The sequence below is a fragment of the Nanorana parkeri genome, unplaced genomic scaffold (genome assembly GCF_000935625.1).
Source record: "Nanorana parkeri isolate BGI_ZX_2015 unplaced genomic scaffold, ASM93562v1 scaffold842, whole genome shotgun sequence".
NCBI classification, from domain to species: Eukaryota; Metazoa; Chordata; class Amphibia; order Anura; family Dicroglossidae; genus Nanorana; species Nanorana parkeri.
This window is the reverse complement of record NW_017307110.1, coordinates 557211-578416: the sequence shown is the minus strand read 5'-3', so window position 1 is coordinate 578416 and position 21206 is coordinate 557211.

The following is a 21206-nucleotide window of genomic DNA, read 5'->3' as shown; positions in this document are numbered from 1 at the left end:
CCTCATTCACTAAACTAAGGGGAAACCTCCCCTGCAAAGTGCAAATCCCCTTGCAAAGTGTACAGTTTATTTTCCTTTAATAAATCAACCCCTATATATCATTCATTTGGGTTTACATTTAATATAACCTGAGACCTGTTATCCACTTTTGCCATTGGTCTATCCCTTCAGTTTTCTCTCAGTAGCTAATTTGCCCTTCACATGCATTTTAGAACATCACTGTGATGCCTAGCTGCCCGGTACCTAACCTCCTAGACATGTCACAGTAATATGTACGAACAGGTTGCTGAACCTTATTGTCACTGTATTCCTTTAATTTCATGTTTGCCTTTTTGTGCTGCAAATTGATTTCAAAACATTTTCTTTTTTATTTATTTTCTTGTTTTTCTGTTTATGTATTTATACAAATTAATTGCATACATGTTTTATTTAAATTTAGCATTATGATAAAAATTGTCAAGACAGTTACCTAAGAAACATGTATTTTACTATTCATTTTATCTTTTCCAAGTAGAAGTGTGCGGCCGCACAATGAACAAAGCAAAAAGGTATATGCAGGGGTCTCAACGGTAGAAGGTTCCCAGTATGATGATAAATCCTTGGACTGTGCAAAATGAAGCAATCTGTCGTCTGGTCTTTTTACTCAGACTCTGCTGGATTGATGAGGATTCCGATGCAGGCTGGACATTTTATCTTATACTGTATGTCCTGTTTTCCTGTTTAGTACAGGGCAGCAACTGTCCTGATTCAAATCCCCACACATGTAAGGTTAAAAAACTAGTGTCCTTAGGCTAGAGAGGAGTGATATAGAATTTGCTGAAGTCATTTTGAAAAAAATAACAACAGTATCTGTGAAGAATCAATCAAGCCAGTAAGGAATCTGTAAAGCTTGGAGGCTGAAGCATCTCACATGTATGTCAATTGTATAGAGTGACTATATTGCTTATCTGCAAGCAGAATGTTCAGCTTGGCAGTTTGGGTAGGAAACCCATGGTGTTGATTTACTAAAGGCATATAGGCTGTCCACTTTGCAAGGTAATTTGCACTTTGCAGGGGAGGTTTCTCCTTAGTTTAGTGAATGAGGAGAAGCTCCACTGACTTCCATCACCCAATCATGTGCAAGAAAACATACTGTTGTTTTTATTTCCCTTCCACATGATTGGGCATTCTTCGCAGAATGAAATTTCAGCACATTCACCAAGGTTAGGAAAACTTCCCCTGCTAAGTGCAAATTTCTTTTCAAAATGAACCGCCTATTTGAATTTACTAACTCAACCCCTATGTCTCTGTTTCTTTCTGTTTTAAGAGAATGGCTTTTCCACACCTTGATAACGTCTTCCTTCAGTTGAATCAAACACACTCCTCTCCTCACAATTTTGTCAAAAGCAGACTAACAACAAGGTTTTTGTCAACATCTAGGACTCTACCTTCATCTCTAATGACTTCTCCTGGACCGTGACAATGCAGAGAGCAGTAACACATGGCTGACACATGAAGGGAATAGAATTATTTGATGTGGGTCCATGATTGCCAGCCCACTTTCCCTTTGGTGTTTCAATGGCAAGATCACAGCAGCCAAAAGGGAAGTAAAGCCCAACTCAAACCTTTTCTTCATTAGTTTTAGACAGTGAAAAAGGGAATACAACCCTTTTTACTATGATCTGTGCCCTATTGTGGAGATGTTTTCTGTTGGGACAGAAAGTGAGTGGAAAACTCTCCAGTTAGAACACAGACTGAAACATAAATTATTATTTTTCAGCAAAGTAGGGAAGGCTTTGAACCTCTGTCAGATTAATACTACTGCCTTGCGCTTCCCCTTCCAGTGACAACCACTCCTCTAATTTTTGGCTGTCCTTTCATAGGCTGTGACAGGGATAGGAAGTAAGGTAAAATCCCCTTAACAGGGTCATGGGCGATAATAATTTGCTCACAGAAGCTCACAGAAGTATATACTCTTCCTAAGTCTATCCAAACACAGTTATCACTAGAGTTGGGATTTAAGGCTATGTATATAACATAGGTACCTTATTTGTAATATATATTTTTTTAAACTCTGAGACATATAAGAAATCAGGGTCCTAGGAGGCTCCACTAACTAAATATTCCTTTTGGGGTGGACTGACCCGTCATTTTATGAACTGTCCCTCTAAAGTGACTCTATAAACAGAGTTCAATCTGAAAATGCATTAAAGTACCTTAACTATTAACAAAACTGGACCTTATTTGTGCATTACTCTGCTGTAGATTCTCAAATCCTCTCTGAATTTTTGCTGACATTGTACCACATTTTCAAAAGCCTTCTGATAAACAGGAACTGTTGCTGTTTCAATGTCTATTTAAGCCTTATATCTGCTCCTGGTGGGTACCTGTAGCTTGACTGTCGGTGCCACCATGTCCCACCCTTCTGTCTTAGTATCCCTGGCAGAATTATCTAACAAAGTTTTGTTTATGGTGCCATCATCTTATCAGGCCGGGCTGTCAAGGGTTTCCCAAACCAATTTACACAAGTATGGACCATTTGTTGGTCTGTAATGCACACTTATTTGGAGAATGATTTGGATTTCCTTGACTTCAGTGGGACTTGTAAATCAGAAATTTTTGATTTTTTTTTAAACGTTTGGCCTAACCAGATTTAATCAGAATTTAAGAAGTTCACTCATCTTTACTGGTTATTATACATACTTAGGATAATAGTGTGCAGTGTAACAAGAACATAATTGTTTATGTTTTAAAAGAACACATAACCTTTTTTGATATTTTTTAACAGTAGGACATCGCACCATACTATATGGACCTGTTGTACTTTTTATGCCACAGAGGATGCTAATTAATTTTTTTCTGGTTATGTTATTTTACTTGTATATTTATTCTTGTAATATCTTAGCTTGAGCAAAATTATATTCTCCCGGGGAAAGGGCAGGATAATGTGCACTATAATTGTGCTTTTTAATAACTGGCACTAAAACAGAGAACTATGTTTTAGAAGGAGTATTAGGAACCCAATTAAAATGTGTTTAATACAAAGTCTCTGCAATTTGTGTCACAATACGAAGTATAATAATTCGCTTACAGCTTGCAGTTTGTGCCGCCGAACAGCTGAAATGTCTTGGAGTTTATTATTTTGCAAAACAATGGTACATTAATCTGAATAACCTGATATATAGTAAAATGGATTTAGCTCTGTGTTACGCATAGCTGGGTCACTACATTGCATTGGAATTTAAACATTTATTTGAAAATATGTTGGTGAGAGTGTAATATTTCCATAATGTCTGTGTTGCTTCGCTCAGGCAGAAGCAATGCAATAAATAAGTCTAATTATAATTACAAATATGGAATTCGGAAGCAATGCAGAGCCATGAACCCACTTTAGAAAGTCAAACACACGTGACACTCCATTCTTTGCTCCTTGGAGTGAAGCTTATATTGTCGTACACCTATTGTATAGAAACAAAAGGTCACATTTTGCTTCCTAGAATAACTAGTATAATGTATATGAATAGAATTTCCCTGGATAATGCCAGATAAAAATGAGGAAATCAGTCCTTTGGATTTCAGATTTAAGGTGAATGGAGGAGTTGCTAGTAAAGCAGTTTTTAAAAATAATTTCTTAATCTCTATGCACCAAGATGTCATTTGCATCTACAAGAAATAAACGATACAATAAAGGCGGGTAATGACTCGCCATCTGGCTTCCTGATTGGCTGGAAAGCCGTCTCCATGCTCCCTCATCACCAAGTGATGAGAGAGCATGAAGCCAGCTTCCTGTCCAATCAGGAAGCGAGGGGGCGAGTCATTACCCACCCCCTGGCTTCCTGAACGGCCAGAAAGTACAAGTACTCCCCAAATACTCGGTATCGGCACCAATACAGATGCATCAGTATTGATGCATCCCTATTAATGACATTGGTGGGAGGGGAGTTGATAAGACCTGTTGGAGACTGGCAAGAAGAGTGACATTGGAGGGACCAAAAACTGTGGAGGAAGACTGTGGATTTAGGCTTTAATACATTCTGGATTCATAAATAGTGATGAGCAAGTTAATTTTGCTTAATCCAGATTCACAGCAAACTAGAATGATCCACAGCATGCAGATGCCCCCAATGGATTGCTGGTACCAAATGAACCAAACCACTCTGTGGACAGGTAAAAATGGCCTTTAATATTAAACCTACCATTTGCCCTTACTGAGCCAAGAAGTTCTTCTGCCCACAGGGGTTAGCCTTTTACTCCACTGGGTGGGACCCTTCCCCCTAGTTGACATGGCCATACCCAGTAAGGAAATGTACACAAGGATACTTCCCCTCCCTAATGGGTTCACTCAATTTACATTTCCTTTATGCCTTCTATAACTCTCTTCTCCCCTCTACCTATAACACTCCCATCTCTCCTATAAAAACCTGCACTCTATGCTACTCTCCCTCTCTTTCTTTTCCTCTTCTCATCTAGTACCCATCTTACTACTCTCTCTATCCATTGCCCTTTTCCCTGCCCTCTCTCCTTACTTCTTATTTCACACAACAGGAGATTCCAGCCATACATCTGTCTTATACTTCAAACCTACTCCTAACCCTATATTCAGTGGGAAGAGATAAACATATCCCAGAAGATCTCTTGTCTAGGGACACTTTTGTTTCAGTATGAATGTTTCTGAATCTCCTGGCAGTGTATATTCAATATCTTCCACTGTTTGCATTAAGGATACCAATCATATTTGGTTGTAAAGCTTAAATAAATAATGTTTCGGGAACAGGGCGCACTCCCTCAACACTTTCAATATTGATAATACTTACCTGCAACTCAGGTACTCCAAGGCTTTTACTGCACAGCCTGTCTATTGCCGCACAGTTTTTGCTGAAATATTTCAGATTTCTTTAGAGCAGTGTCAGTGTATAGCCATCTCTGGCTTTACTACTTTCTGACTGCTGGCCTGGAACAGTCATGTAGTTAGAGAAATCATAGTCTAATCAGAACTCCATGTGAATGCTGGTGGAACAGCATTGCCGTGATTTGCTTATCACTGTTTATGAACTGCATGTTTCTCCAGAGAAAATACACTGTAATTGCATCTAATCAGAAAATATTGAGATCTACTAACTTGATAGATTTGGACCAACTGCCATAGTGGCCCACGTGACCGCTATGGGGCCCAGGGCAGAGAGAGGACTGGTCAGGTGTAGTAGGGAGGTTGAGGTGCTTAGTGTCTTTAAGTTCCATGCAGCCGTAAGTAAAAAACTGAGCAAGGCCGCATGGAAGTTAAGGACACCTGCGAGCCTCTCCCCTACCACAGTGTAGGCAGCGGGCAGTGTTATCTCCTCTGCCTGAGTTCAGCTCTGGGAAAAGGATACAGCGCAGGAGCACTGCAGGTACCCACATTTGTTTACAGTACCTTGCTGGAGGGATATCTTCAATTCACTTCATGACTCTACTTTTTTTACTGCCACCTCTAACCTCTCATAAAAGCAGGAACTGCTTTTTGTCAGGAAAAAGTCACACAAATTTGAGTACTAGAACATGCACCAATCTGCATTTTTCTACTCTGCAAACACCCAATGGACAAGGTTTCCCAGCTCATGGCTTTCTTAGTGGATCTTTGATCAGATGCTTTCCTTTTGCAGGAACAAAGACTATCCTATTCAGTGAGACAAACAGCAGGGATAATGTGCAGCATATAGTAATTTAGAGCAGCAAAGCTGATTGGAGTTTATTGTAGTCAAATGAGTTAAGAGATGATTTTTCATTGGCTGTGATGGGTTACCACATTTTGCACTTGATCACTATCATTTTGCACCTCCTTGCTGAATATGCCTGGCTATCATAGGGAGAGAAGAAAGCTGTTTAGTCTGACCAGAGAACCTTTAAATACTGGGGTCTGCCCTTAAACTCTATTTTGATCAGACATCTGTCTCTGTCTGTAACTTTTGTTATTGTAATGCTTGCCATACCCTGTGTAATTATAACCCCCGTTTTCCCAGCTTTATTGATGGCAGTGGTGGCAATAAAAAAATTATTAGGTTTTGTTCACACAGGGCATTCTGGCATTCCTGTGGCAGAAACATACAGATTACTGCTGCAGGAATGCCAGGTGTCCTGTTTAGATGTGGCCGCTGTACCTGTTCCGGTTAATGATTGGGTGATAACGGATGCATCCCAAAGTATATGATATGATTACATTTGGTTCGGAATAGATCATTGTCCCTGGATTCATCTATCCTGCATTCAAGGACAGTGATCTTTTCCAAACCACATGTAATCGTATCATATATAGTATATGCTGTGGCTCAGGCACTGTTGGGGTGGGTGGTTGCCTGGGGTGGGATGTGGGGAGGGTACCTGTACAAACTTTTGCTATGGGCCATGTGATTTCTGGTTATACCCCTGATAAGGACCTCAATTTGGAGTTATGCTATCATATACATATTTAAAGTATGTGAAAAGTTTTTAGTTTGGGGCAGTGTCAGGAACAATTAGAACTCCTTCCGTAATTTTACTGCTACCTGGGCCATTCACTTTCACTCTTGGTGACAACAATAGGAAGTGAGGGAAAATTTGCGACAGGAACACAGACAAAATTAAAAATTGGACAAGAATCTAGCTGTCCCCTACTCTTTTCATTTTATTTGTGTTGCTGTTTAAAAGTTGACATCACTTCCTTTTTGGTGAAACATTGTCAGCAGCACAGGAAATTAGAGTAAATCTCTCTAACAGAGCCTTAGATAACAACAGATAAAAGCTAGGGATTTTATCTCTCCCTTACTCTATTCAAAACTAAGCAAAGAGTTCTGGCTGTATATGCACTTTAATACAGTACCAGTCCACTTTACTCTGGAATATATACAGATTTGCAGGTTTAGTTTCAGGCCTGGATTCCACAGATCACTGGCAGGGCGAATCCCTAAGCACTCGCTCATCTCAAAATGTCAGTATGTAGGTGAATCTAAATAACTATGAGATTGCAATATGAAAGAGTTACATCCACTTGTCAATAGTTCTGTCTTAGTACTGTGCACAGAGTTCATTATCTCCCCTGTCGGTAGTCAGCTATGAGACTACACATGATGTATTAGGCTAGTTTACAGATCAGTTATCGATGTGTCAGGTGTCAGGATATCAGTCTTTAGTGAGAGAAAGGAAAAAACTCCAGCTATGATTCTTATGCTTCTCAGGAGCCCACGTGCGTTTCATCTGTGTATTTAGCTATCTGCTTGTAGTTCTTGAATTTAATCTATAAATGTATAATATATGTACTTTTAATTAGAAATAGCATATGTATGCTGTGTTTGTATGTCTCTTTTATGGATGTTTAATATACAGTATACACTGAGTGGCCAGTTTATTATGACCGCCTTTGTAGGCAAATTAGCTATAATTAGCTATAATTTCGTGCTGAAGTTGCTAGAGGGCCAGACCATTCCATTATAAATAAGGAAGCAGGTTGTATATCACGACAGTAGAAGTTATTTTTTTTCTGAAGATATGGGTAAACAACGCGATTTAACAGCCTTTGAATGTGGGATGATTGTTGGCGCGAGCCATGGAGCGAGTATCAGCAAAACAGCAGAATTTGTTGAATGCTGAAGAGGGGCTCATTGTTAAAGTGTTTAAAGACTGGACTGTCAGCCGAAAATCTGAGTCTGAACGTGCGAATTGTGGCCGTCAGCGACTAGTCAATGTTAGGGCAGAACGGAGAATGGCAAGACTGGTACGAAACAACAGATGCCCCGTAAACAGGCCAGTAACACATTTCCTGGCTTAGAGTCGCTCCACTCTCTACGGAGAAGCAATGTAGCCACTCTTGAACAGCAGCATTGTCACCCTGTGAAGAGGGTAGTGTTAGATCCACTAGCAGATTTAGATGGACTTGACTAGCAATGAAAGCCCAACCCCAGCTAACATGTTTTAAGTAGTTACAACAGTTTATTTTTTTTCCTTTTCGGAGATTTTGCATAGATAAAGCTGACCATTGTAAGCACCCCTCTCAGTGTTAAATGGTTTGCCTCAACACTTTATCAGCCACTTTTGCTGGACAGTTTGGTTTGTTAAAGGAAGCTGAAAAATAAAATTATACACACACCGGGGAGAAGGAGTATAGCAATTATCAATGACAAAATAATAGACTAATCTCCTGGGTTTCAAAAGTTATAATCAACACAAATTTGTCCCCTAAGCAAAGAAATCCCAAAAAGGAGCTGTCTAATGAACAAGTAACACAATATGTGATATATAATTGTATTTTAATGAACATAGAAAAAGGTACAACAGCTAAACCACCTAATACAAAACATTTAAAACTTTAAAAAGACAATGGCTTCCCTTAAATAGCCCAAGCCCAACTGATATCGGTGATGGTGGTAATCTATTTTCCACAAAGAGTGGCGGGCAGTCACTGATATGAAAAAATAAATAAACTGTGTAGAAAAATCAGATACAATTGTATCAAAGCATGCCAGGGCTACTCACTTCATATGTAGCCGCAAAGTAGCAATCCACATTGGGTTCTGTATTGGATATAGATTTGATGTTTCAACAGAGTGTATCCATGTAGTGGTTTGTAATCCTAGAAGTTATTTCGTTCCGACGTCGAGGGTCACATTATTTCTTTCACAGCTCATCTGGACAGACACTTGCAAAAAGGGGTCCGATGATTCCTCGTGTGTGGAGTGACCAGGAGATATCCCTTGTAAGTGCGGCCGCACAGTAAGGTAGAGAGGGATGGAACTCCAAAAGTGGTGTGTCCAGGAAGTACCGGATCAGGGGTCTGACTGCGGCCAGGTGGTACAAGCAAGCCCTACTCGATCCAGGCACGGGATCAGGGGTCTGACTGCTGCTAAGGTGTGCATGCAAGCCCTGCTCGATCCGCTCGGTGCTATGATGTCCCGCCACCCGAAGGTATTCAAACAGTAAATCCAGGGTATAGAGGGAAGCCGGTAACACGATGTCCCTAACGCGTTTCCCCCCAGCAAATGGGGCTTCCTCAGAGGGGCGTGTAACATTCATTATGCACAAGTGGTTTATATAGCTCATTGATGAGAGCTTGATGAGATAAACGTTTTCCTTGAAGTAGTCTCTGAGCCGCTTATTCAGCACTGACTCTTGGAGCAAGAAGTATAGAGGCAAATATAAAGCCATAATAGTATTCCCCAAACCTGTCATTATCAGTTATATATATCGAAAAGCCCGACAAAGTATTGTATAATTCATAGAACAATATTTTTGTAACAAAATTGTTAGTGCGCTGCTCCATAAACTGATCGTGATAATAAATAATGTCTATTTCTCCAAATAGTCAGGCCAATATAAATTCATAAACGAGCGCTCCAACAAAAAATGCTAACATATTCTTACAGGTAAGATGATCATAACAGTTCATGATATTTAATATCCTCTACATAAATTAAGATAGAAAATCAGGCAAAAATAAAGTTACCCAAAGTATAGTTGTAACTAAGATACAAATTCAGGGATGTTTATAATGAAAAGAAGCATTATGTTTGAAAAGCAACCCGATTAAAGAAAACAACTGAAATTCACTGTATCATTTATCCCAGGTGCTTCATGGGACTCTGGTAGATCCACCTACACTCTTTTTGTAGGAGGTGCTACACTCTTTTTGTAGGAGGTGCTTGTCCCAATCTCCCCCACGCCTTTGTTTATGGACTCTGTCCAAAACAAAAAAGCGAAGTTTGTCGATTTTTCCATTGTGTGCATTAACGAAATGTCTTACTATAGGTGATCTCAAATCTCGGGCTGCTACATCTGCCAGATGATCCGAAATTCTATTCTTAAGCATACACTTCGTCTTGCCAACATAAAACATGTCACATTTACAGAGCATTAAATAAACCACCCCCTTAGTCTCGCAATTTGCGAAATGGCGAGCTTTAATCCTTTTTCCTCGAGGGGTGGTTATTTCGGCTCCAGTTTGGATAAATCGACAAAATTTGCACCTCTGAGATTGGAAAGTTCCCTGGTGTCTACAGCACATTCCACTATTGTTAACAAATTCACTATTCGTAAGTTTATCCTTTAATGAAGGGCAGCGACGGTAAGTGATAGTGGGTCTTTGGCATAGAAACGTAGATATCCTCGAATCCCTGGTCAGGCAATGTCAATGTTTCCCCAGTATTCTAGATATTTCATTGTATTGATAGTTATAGGTCAGAATTAATCTTACCACAGAATCCTCTTTTTTGTTGTTTTTGGATGTATTTTTATTCCTAGGGGCCCCAAATCCACTCTTGGCTCTCTTATATGATTTTTAAGAATTTTATTAGAGTAACGTCTTGCCCGTAACCTAGTCATCAGATACTGGGCTTCCCTTTCAAAATCTACATCAGTAGTGAAATTTCCTCTGACCCTTAAGTACTGGCCATACGGAATACTGTTCTTTAAGCTTAGGGGGTGGACACTACTGGCCTCAAGGATGGCATTGCCAGCCGTGTCCTTTCTGTACAGGCTGGTATACAGGACCCCTTTGTCGTCCTTACATACCATAATGTCCAAAAAGGGCAATTTATTCTGATCTGCAGTCATGGTAAATCTCAAATTGTAAGTATTGAAATTAAGGACATCGACAAAGTCCAATAGCAGATCACTTCCCACTGTCCACAACATCAGGATATCATCTATGTACCTGTGCCACGACAGCACGTGGCACAGGTACATATATAAGTCCTCCCTGGCCCATAACTCTTGTTCCCATCTACCCAGATATAAATTGGCATATGAGGGTGCACATTTTGTTCCCATAGCAGTACCTTGTTTCTGTAAATAATAATTGTTGTTAAAAAGGAAAGCATTATGGGTTAAAACAAATTCCAAAAAGTTTCAACAGAAAATCACTGTGTGCATTCTCGGTAATCCCCAATGTGGCCAAAAACCTCTCTGTCATTTTTAACCCCTTTGAGTGTGGAATCGAGAAGTACAGGGCCTCGACGTCCAGGCCCACCCAAAGGGTACCTGGGGGCACTTCTAAGTCTTGGATAAGGGAGATTAAATGTGGGGGTGTCCCTAACATATGAGGCCAGGGATTCAACATGAGGTCTAAGGAAGTGATCTATATAGAAACTTTTTTCTCCAATGATTTATGGATCTTAGGAAGTGCATAGAGAACTTGGGTTCTGGGAAATGGGATTTTGAGGAAATCAAAGCTGAAAAATAAAAAAACTTACTGGCTGGATCACCAGATGAAAATAAGGTTAAAAGCCTAAAAAATAAAACAAATGCAACCACACCTGAGGATTGGTAAGTTGCAATATATTACATTTTTGATTTTGGGTTTAGATACACTTTAATGTTATGGGTAACTGTAGATGTAAATGTATATCTACAGTTTACTGGATGAATGCACTGAATATTTCATGAAACTCTTTGTGCATATTAAGGTATGTATAAAGGAAACACATTTTTTCTATTATTGAATAGAGAAAGGAATGGTTAACATGCTTTTAAAGATTTTTTTTGCTCTTTGTGTTCTATCAAGAATGTTTCTCTTCACTTCCTCTCCTGAAGACACAACATAAGGTGAAAAAAAATATCCCATGGTGAGTTTAAAAAACCCTGAAACTTTCCATTTATTTGTTTTGGATAGAGGTCAGGGGTCAGTGACCTAAGACATGGGTTACACAGTGGGCACACAAAGCCATTTTCAGTGGCACCCAGAAGATCATTTCTACACACCACATGTCTGCAAAACTGTTTGATATTTCTAATTAAAAGATAACTGTATAAAAGTCTGTTAAACAGTATATAGTCTGTAGTGTAGTGAGTTTACCATACAAAGTCTTATGTTTATAAGAGATGGCCTTGATCTCTGCATTTGGAATCACATACATTCCTGAAGAGAGTGCTAAAGTGTATGTATACCCTAACAGTGAACTTCATGTATTTGCACCCTTTTGGCCTGCTGAAAAAAATAATTAAAAGTGTTCTGTTATATCTGTTTTGTAAGTGCAAATAAATGTCTGTTGATTCTGCCAGAAATCTTGGGTGCTGAAAACTCCCTGTGCACAAGATGGGGCTATGGAGATGAGGAGGAGGGTTATTTGTAATGAATCAGAAATGAAGTAGTCAGGGCTTACAACAGGTGCTAATGATTCAGGGCCAAAAATACACTTGTGTTGTCATGTCTAAGAGAAAGGTAGAAGCACACTATATATCTTAAACATCAATGGATATATTTCTGTAGGGTCTTTAAAGGGATAAAACATGGGGAAATGTGAATGTATTGCAAAAATGTATGAAATATGTTTTTTATTATTATTATTATTATTATTTTGTCTTGGCTTTAAAGTTGAGGCTTAATCAACTTATATTTTACCTTCCTTGGTCCCTCCTTTCCCCCCCTAAAAATTTTAATAACATTTAAAAATAAAACCTTCCCATTTCCATTACATTTTATGTCATCTCTGGATCTTTGTGCTTCTCTGTGCAATGTAGGCAGATCAGGGCTGGTGGGAAGGACTGTACATAGCTTCCTGAAAACATCAAAAACACCCCTGTCATTAATTCTCTCAAGAGCCCTCAGCAGGCTGGTTCTTGGGAGGAGTTATGCAAATATCAACATGTCTTTATGGGGAAGGGTGTAAGTCTGGAGGAGCGGGTGTTCTTAGGCAAAATGACAATTTACAACTAAAAATTACCTCCTCTCCACATTCCCCCCCAGTATGGAATGCTTCACCCCAAATCTCTCTTATAGGGCCACTACAGCATACAATAATTAGGGGAATTTACTAAAACTGGAGAAGACAAAATCTGGAGATGTTGTGTGTGGCAACTCATCAGCTGCTAGCTTTTATTTTCAAAGCTTAATTGAACAAGCTGAAGAGAGAAGATGATTGGTTTCTACCCACAGCTGTTTTAGATTCGGTCTGCTCCAGTTTTAGAAAATTCTCCCCATTGTATTCTGGTAATTGTATGGGCTCAGTTTTTACTCATGTGGTTTAAACCCTTTTTACCAAAAAAGGAAATGTAATAAAAAATGTATTAGTTGGAGTTAGGCTTTAAAACTACATGTCCATCTAAGAATACCTTTTCCTCAGGGTGCCAAAAGTGCTGGGATTTCCCTGCACAAAGAACAGTGTTTTTCACTTTGTTAACAAAAGTAGAAAATCAACTTATCTACTGGCAGGAAAAAGGGTAATAAAATGTTTTCCAAAATCCTATTTATATACAGATCTGACTGGTAAGTACTAGAGATGAGAATGGGCTTGGAGTGAGCCCTGTTCACCTGAACCTGATCAAAACTCTGACCGCCACCCATCGGGCACATTTACCACCCCTTTGGTATGTATAGCTGCGTAGCAAGGAATATGCTTCCCCACAACTGATTGGGTCAGGAGGAGAGTGTGGTGGTCAGAGTTCTTAGTGGGCTTGGTCAAGCTTATGTGGCCTGAATTCGCACCAAGCCCAGCCACATCATTAGTAAGCCCCAAGCTTGAACCAAAAACTTGATAAGACTTCACAAACTGGACATATCTTCCCAACAATTCATTAAACAATTTTCAGTTTCAAGTAAATTATATCTTGTATACCTAACTCATTCATTCAGCAACACTTTTCTTCAGCAGTGCTTACTTGAAATAACATTTTATCTCTATAGAACACAATGTGCTCAACAAGCAGTTTAACTTTTCTATTATTTGAAGTTCCCACTTGTACTCCATTTGCTGGGGCTAGTTCAACAGACATAAAAAAAGGAAATCATTTCTATAACTTGCCTTTGTTGCAGGGTAAGACACGCATCTGATGACACCATTAAGCTAAATAAACAGGCACTCTGTGGTGGAATTTTGCTGAAATACATCAATAAAATATGCACTTTCATTCTGAACTGTGTTGGGGGTTAAGCAGCATATGCTGAAACAAAAGTTTGAAGGCAGAATAACAACATAAACATAGATATGGTTCAGATATTTCCTTTATTCCTATTCATAAGTGCAGCTGTTTGGAGTGTTTGATTGCGAATAGAGTGAATAATAAAGCTGCAGTTATTAGAAATACACATTTTTGTATTATTTTTTTTATTTTTTGAAACATATAACCAATCTTTATACATGGCATGAAAGCTATGCTGAGATTTACAGTAAAGTTGGTATTAAAAAGAAACATTTAAAGGGATGAGACATAAAAGTGGATGTAGGTTGTTTATGATGGGCAATCATTTCAGAGAGGGGGTATAGTATGCCACCTAGGCAAATTGCAGACATGTAAGCTGGCTAAAAATTTGTTCCATTTAATTTCAGATTTTTCTTTTGGGTTTCAGGCCCAAATGTCTTTTCATTTGATCGGATCTTTCAGGATTTCGTTTTAGTTTTGGACAGGGTTTTCTGATTGGCCAGAAAACAGCCATCTGTTCAATTTAGTTTCATTTTAGATGAAATGTGGATGATCCACAATTTCGTTAAAAGATCGTTTGGATTCATTTTCACCTGGCCTCATTGGAATTCGAACATTCGGATGCATCCAAATGTACGAATTCATGACATTTCATCTGAATTTGCATTCTGAACAAAATTTACATGTCTAGCAAACTGATTGCTCATGGACTAGTTAAAAGGTTAAAAAAAATGTGTCAACTATTATGATGCCACTCTGTCAAGAAGTCTGTTGGAAGTCTGCCTGCTTGGAAGACAGCCATAATAGAATATACTACACAGAGAAAAGACTACAGAATTGTGCATTTTTTTATTTATTATATGTAATATAGAAGTGTTATGTAGAGACAGGTACCATTAATAAGTGTTCTCTATGGTTCTGAAAATGACATCACATATCAAATGACTGGCCAGTTAATGCTACCCAGAGCAGCTGCAGACACCGTGGAATAATTAATCCTCAAAATTTACAGCATACTTTCACTTTTAATTTTCTCTAAACTTTTAAAGAGCGCAGAGTTGAGACCAGATTTGGACTATTGACTACTATAAGGATACATTGCTCCACAGTACCTTCAGCTATAGAGGTCAGTAAAGTCATGTAAATATTTGTTATGTCCATAGCTTGGCAACAGTTTTACTATAAAGTTTACTTAGTAGTGCAGCCAGATGCAAAAGATGCATGCTAGGATAGACATTAGCGTGAATCAGTCTGCAATTATTTGACATTGTAAATGCAATATTTTCATGTGTGGCTAGAGTGTATTTTTAACTGTCCATATCTACAGGTAACTCACTTTCAATTTGCAACTAAACTTTTTCACCTGAACTCCAATTATTAGAATGAAAATTAGGCTATTTTTTTCTTTAACACTTTATCCTTTCAGTGTGAGACCAAAGAAAGTTGTACTTTACATCCAAAGGCACAAAGACACTCAGCGAGGTGATTTCATATAAAATCCATTAACATAGCTTTTTTGAGGATTGCGGCAGCACAAGGCTTAATTTCATCATCTTTTCTGTCTGATACTGTTCTCCCTAATTCCAATTAATCAAGTTTTGGCACTGATTTAACTTGAAATCTATTTCCAGGTTAATTAAAATATGTCCAGGTCTCTCCGGTAATTTGTAAAATGATGCTCTCCTTGGAAATCATATAAAAGAATATAGAAACTGTCTATAAAATTAGAGCTGCCATGATTGAATAAAGCATTTCAAGAAGTAGGCTTAAAGACGGTACAAAAAATAACTTAATCTTCAGGATGAAGTCTTCACATTAGACCCACAAGTTTTTTAAGGAAGGTTCTTGGAGAAAGTTGCGTTACATGAACTTTTCGACTGCAAAATGTGAAAACAAATATGTAGGGGCAAATATAAGATGCCAATGACCCCTTCATGAGGCTGCTGATCATTGCTACAATTAGGTGTATGCCAAACTGTCATATCTCCATCTGGAACTTGAAGTACACCTACACTATATGGTATCTGCATGTGCTGCTGCCAGTTTTGCCTCTATTTCCTAAAACATTTCATCATTTACTACCCCACTTAATCTTTCTGTGTCCTTACTAGCATCCCTAATAATTTATCCAGTCTACGTTTTTGTTGATAGTGATCATGGGAATCAAGGACTCAAAACCTGCTTTTACCTGGTCTCGAGCCTTGAACTTGTTTGGGACCCCCCTTGGGACTCCTATGGCATCTATATACACATGTGGGTCAAAACTGCCTGCTGGGGTGCTCCTTTTTCTTCTACGAATGGGCGATGGTTCAGGGTGGGGAGGTGGACGTGTCATAGGAGAGAATGTAAAGGGGCATAATAGCCTTTGCCAGAGCACACTCTCCTCTCCACCGCCCTCCTATCCTAGTCCTCACGCGCATGTCTCCACACAACCAGTACACATCCCCTAAGGACTGAGTTTGATTCTGTACTAGGTCGGCGGGGGCGCTGCTATAAGAGGCGCAATACCCTTTCGAGAAGTTGCCCAGATGCCTTCCCTCCCCTACATGGCGAGCATAACAGGTGTAATCCCCAGGATATATTGTGATGCCTTCTCCTGGAGTGGGTGCCCTTGTTATAACAGGGTACTCTGCCTTCCACCACTCACATGCTGAGTGATTAGTGGAGATATTGGCGAAAAGGCTTAGGAAACACTCTTCTGCCTCCGCGGGTATATGTGGTCTGGCGCTGCCACAAACGTAACAATTAGTCTGGTTGTGCTTATTGGCGTTGTACCTCATCCACCCAAGCCAAAGATTGACTTCCGAGAACCCGGTCTCGGCTGCCATAGTGTCCTCGAAGGTAGGGTCCGCCATTGCCACCATACCCTTCAATGTTTGCATATGAGGCTTCAAGGGATTGGGTGGAGGTTGCTTCTGTACAGGCTGCCATTCATTGTTATTATACATGTCCTCCAATCGGAAAGATCCTCTATGGCCCGACTCCCGTCTCCCAAACCACCATCCCAACACATACACACCTCTATCTGAGGGGCTTGGGTTTCGTATATTCAGAACAAGTGTCATAACGGGACCTGGCTTAGAGTGAGACGGGTCAGCAAGGGCTCTCCTTTATTATCTTTACTGTCATAGGCTGGCTGGGGTTTATACCCCCAGGGTGTCCCTGTATTCCAGGCCGCTGCTCCCCAATAATCACAATTCTTTCCTCATGACCCCTTGGTGACACAGCTATACATGTACCCTTCCCCATGTCCTATTGTATACCATTTTGCTCTATTGGCGTGTGTAGGGCAGGTGAATATTGGAAGTTAAATGTGGCCACATGTGTGTTGGAGGAGTTGTACCAGAAAGTGACTACCCCATCCTCCTTAGTAATAGCAACCTGTTGTGCTTCGGCAGCACTAAGTATTAAAAGGAGATAAAGGATCATGGTTTGTTCCCCTCGGTCTCCTTGGGCTCAGAGACCTTGGGAGGCATGTATCCACGAGTTCTTCCCGGCCACCTTTACTGATGTGGCGGTTGTTAGGAGGACCTGGAAAGGTCATTCAACCATCTTACTCCTTCTGCAGTGAAATAATACCTTCTAATGTGAATTCTTGTGCATCTCATAAGCTCTGATGCATCCTCTTTTCCTATACATTCGATTGGTCTTTTATTAAGTAGATGGATGGGCCCACCAATAAAACTTTTGCCCTGGGCTCATTCATACTTCACTTTACCTTCAATTTCTAAATAAAGCTTTTAACAGGTCAATTTGATTGTGTAGTATACAAGCATAGGATACAATGTGGAAAATATATTCTATAAGTACACACTATGCTTGTTCCTAACAGGTTTGTAATCTAGTATAATAAATACCAATGTACTGTAATTAAATTATATTAATTTATTTATAAATGTATGCCATATGGAGAGATGGCAGCACACCACACTGGGTCCATTAATTCTATTATGAAAGTGATTAACAGTGTATTCCTCACTATCATTTATCACACCACCACCCTACAGAAATCACATTTACAGAACTTGAAAAACTGTGAAATTATACATTAGGAGTACTTCAACTTTTTGGTGGGCAAATTGTTTCATGGAGCCACATAATATGAAAACCACCAGCAGTTTAAGTAAATTGGGACAAGCATGGGGAAACCCACAGCATATCTGCTCATGCTTGCCGAGACTGAAGCATCTCATGGACCCACTGTGGCCTCTATTCCTGACTTTCCCAATGTTCAGCATATGTGTGTGGATGTAGATGTGCAACTTTGAGTTGTATATATTTTAGACCTGGTTAAGTGAATGTCAGCAGCTCTAATTATTATTTCATATAAAAATATGAAATTAAAACTGAACTCTTGGAATAAAAAAAAACACATATTAATGCAGCTCTGTATTCATTAGCAAATCATTAATGTATGTTTAATGCAACCAGTGTCAGTACCTAGTAATACCAGCCCTTGCAATGCTCTAAACAGCAGCACTCAGGCTAGGGGAGGGAGGGGCAGGACTTGTATCCAGGTGTGTTTCATGCAAATGTGATTACATAGAACATGATGATAAAAGGAAACAGCAGAGTTATGATGACCTCATCTCTATGCTGCTGCTCATTCACTGTCCACTCAACAGACTGGGTTGGAGTGAAACGACATTATTGTTATTATTATTATTATTATACAGGATTTATATAGCGCCAACAGTTTGTGCAGCGCTTTACAATATAAGGCAGACATTACAATCACAATACAATTCAAGACAAGATGGTAAGGAGGGCCCTCTCCGGGGGGGTTTACAATCTGAAAGGGAGGGGCAAGGGATACATGAGGAGGTAGCTGTGTGGGGATGAATTGTTTGAGAAAGGGATTGTTCAGTGGCTAGGTTGAGGTGGGATAGGCTTCCATGAAGAGATGAGTCTTAAGGGATCGCCTAAAGGCAGTCAGTGTGGGAGATAGACGGACATAACTGTATTCCTTAACAGTAAGTAGAGTCGTCAACCTGGCTGTAGTTTGTTAGGTTGCTGTGTAAAACGCAGGCCTGGGTGGATGTAATAAAAATACTCCGTCAGGTAAAATAGCTTCAATATATATTTATTTTAACTGTGAATTTAGCTGTTTGCCTGGAGTTGATAGTGCAAATGTATGTTAATGGTAGGGGGAATAAGACAGACAGCAATGGTTTTTCAGAGCTTCACGGGATCACGGAATTGATGCATGGTGGCCACCTGTGAAAGGTTTCTATAGTTGATGACCATATGTAATGCCAAGAGTTACATAGATCAGCCTAGAATCATTTGGCAAAAAATCAAAATATTCTGTTAGCCAATCTGAGATCATTGTTAAATTCTATTCACTGTGCGATCTGACATATGTTGTATATAATTTAGTAGAGATAACTGTTTTTTTAATTTTTCTTTTTCTCAAGGAAGATAAATCATATTTCATGAGCTTATTAAATACATTTTTCAATTGATTTTATGAGCTGCTAAGCGCAAGCACAAAATGTTTTATCCATTTACTTGAAACATGCAATAGAAAATGAATATTTATTTCAAAATTACCACAATCACTTCTAATTAACCTCCACTTAGCAGCTCTTGGAAGTAACGATGCTTGTTTAATTTCAGTCTTTATCTCTCAGGCTGAAAGCCATGTATTTGGAACCTTGTACTTGTATTTCATCAAGGTAAATCAGATTATTCCAAGCGTGTAACAGTATCTTATCTTTTCAATAAGTGGTCTTGCCACATGTAAGTGAGACTTTTGAGGGGTTAAATTATTGTTTGCAGCCAATCAATTTGTTAGAGCATAGGATGTGCTTTGCCTTCTGCTTTCTGCTCTCTGCACCAAGAAGATCCAGTTTTCCAAAGCCTAACCGTATGTTCAAATAAGGACGTATAAGGATCTTTGTAAATCATCAATAGATACAAATATCATTATTTAAATAGTAGTAAATTAAAAACATATTTTGAAGGCTGTGTTGATGTTTTTATTTTATTTTTTTTCACATGTTTGATCCCTTGGTCACCACCTGGATTAATTAGAAAAAAACACGTTGCAAAACAATTCCAAAATACTTATCTATCAGGCTATAAGAATGACAAATTTAATCTTGATGGTCTTCAACTGACAAAAGCTCAACAAAGATTAAGGGCTAACAATCCTCGCCTAGAGCTATCAAGATTGATTAATCTCAAACTGTATGGAGGATAAAAGAAACATTAAAAGACGTACATTGCTGGAATGTCCAATTCTATAATATGTATATATTATCATCTATTATTCTTCAGGGTGTTAGCCATGTTGGTTAAGTTGTAACCAACATAGTTTATTTAAATATTCTATTTAAGTGACTTTTCTATTTTAATCTATCAGAGGATTTCTGCTTGCAAACTTTACAGCCAGTGTTGATAGGCTTCACATCTGCTTCTCTCCCAATACAAGTCTATAGGAATGTAAAAGCAGCTGAAAATGCAGGTCAACTACAAACACAATGACAACTGCCTCATTTATGGATACTATGTAGTGCACAGATGTGATCGCAACACTTATAATCATCAAATATTTGCCAGTTCCAAGCAATATAACCAGACTAAAATAAACCAACATTGAATAAAATAGCCGCAAAAAAACTACATTAAAAACAATATAACTAAGACAGCCCAGCCTTGCAGCTCTGTGGAAGCACTGGGAGAAAGCACTTGTATCAACTAGAAATCAAGAACACAGAAGCACACTGGCACTGGCTCCATTTTGAGAATACCTGGGTGGTTCCTCCACTGCCATTCCTCTATTTGCATTTTGGCTCCAACACAACAAATACTTTTGTGAGTGCATTATATATTTTTTTTTCCATTTCACATTAAAGTTTTGAACTAGTACACTATGCTAGTTTACTTCAGTGGTGTTGTTTTCAAATGCAAGTCAACTGCAGGTCTAATGCATCTGCAATGAATTCTAACAGGGTTATTCACAAGAGGGTGAATAGTTTGGAGAAGGCAGGAGAAGTGAACAATCTAGGACAACATAGCTGTACTGGAAAGTGAGCTGAATTGGAATATTTTTCCAAATCAGCTATTTTGATTACTAGATTATTCACTTCTCCTGCCTTCTCCAAACTCTTCACCCTTTTGTGAATAACACTGTAAGTGATCTCAGAAGTGTCTCAAACTGATATTAAAAGCACACATCATTTACCCATTGAAGTTAGTCAACACAAGCACTTAAGGTGGACTGAGTTAAAATATGCACCAAAGCTTGCTCATGCAAATAAGATGGTACTGCTCAACAGTCTTAAACTGAACTTAAAGCTGTGCACCAGATATAACCCCCCCCCCCCCAAAAAAAAACCAAACCACCTCCCCCCCCCAAATTAATA